The sequence below is a fragment of the Suricata suricatta genome, chromosome 12 (assembly GCF_006229205.1).
Source record: "Suricata suricatta isolate VVHF042 chromosome 12, meerkat_22Aug2017_6uvM2_HiC, whole genome shotgun sequence".
Classification (NCBI taxonomy): domain Eukaryota; kingdom Metazoa; phylum Chordata; class Mammalia; order Carnivora; family Herpestidae; genus Suricata; species Suricata suricatta.
This window is the reverse complement of record NC_043711.1, coordinates 12766749-12768037: the sequence shown is the minus strand read 5'-3', so window position 1 is coordinate 12768037 and position 1289 is coordinate 12766749.

The following is a 1289-nucleotide window of genomic DNA, read 5'->3' as shown; positions in this document are numbered from 1 at the left end:
AATCCAAAGTAAGTTCCAGGCTCCGAGCTGTCAGCACGGAGCCTGATGCGAGGTTTGAACTCATGAACCACGAGATCATTACCTGAGCCAAACTTGGATGCTTAACCGACTGAGCCACCCAGGTACCCCCGTTTTTGTTTTTAATAGAACGAACCAACAGAGAGAGAGAGAGAGAGAGCCTTAAGCAGGCTCCATGCTGAGCATGATCCCACAACCCCAAGATCATGACCCAAGCTGAAATCCAGAATGGGACACTCAACTGACTGAGCCACCCACATATCCCTAAAAATAAAGTCTTAAAAAAGGAGACGGAAGTCTTGCTATTTGCAACAACACGGATGGCCCTTGAGGGCGTTACGTTGAGTGAAATAAGCCAGACAAAGACAAATCCTTTAGGACCTCCCTTCTATGTGGAATATGAAACAAAACAAAATAAGACAAAACTCAAACTCATTGATATAGAGAACAGAGCGACGGTGCCAGAGGGAGCGGGGGTGGGAGAGGAATGTGCAGGGCGGATGTTCTTCCCCAGCCAGGAAGTGCGCCCCGCCCCTCAGGCTGGGCTCCGGCGGTCCCATTTCTTGCCACCCGGTCCTGCCCGAGATGAGGACCTGTTTCCCACGATCTCCTTCAGCCACATGGCCTTAGACTGCATCCACACGCAAAGGAGGCCCAAATGTGTTTCTCCTACCCTGACATCTCCCCTGAGTTCTGGACTCAGACACAGAACTGTCTCTCTGATGGCCCCACATGGTGTCCTGGTGCTGGTTCGGACCCGAACCGCTTCTGGTCTCCCTCCCACCAAGCTTGCTCCTCCTGCGGCCTCCCCATTTCTCGGCCCCAGACCCGCAGGCTCCCAAACCGGGACTTGTCCTCAAGCCTTCTTTAGCTTTCGGACCTAAACCTGCCAGCGACACCTTCGACACCACCCAGAAGCTGGCCACTTCGTGCCACCTCCACAATTCCCACCATCTGGTGTCTGGACCGGTGCCTCCTGGATCTCCACGATTCCGCCCTCGCTGTTCCTCCCGGGGCCGCCAGAGGGCGCCTGTGAATGTCCCGCCAGGTCCCGCCCCTTTTTGGTCCGGGAAATCCTCCAAGTTCCCAGCAGGCTCGGAGAGCAAGAGCTCAACTCTCAGCAGCACCACGACCCAGTAAATCTGCCCCCGACAACAGCCTGCTCTCCCCTCGCCCCGCGCTGGCCTCCTCACTGTTCCTTGAGTCACACTCCCGCCCCGAGAGGGAGTTCCTGCTCTGTCTGGCTTGCCCTTCCCCCAGATCCTCGCATG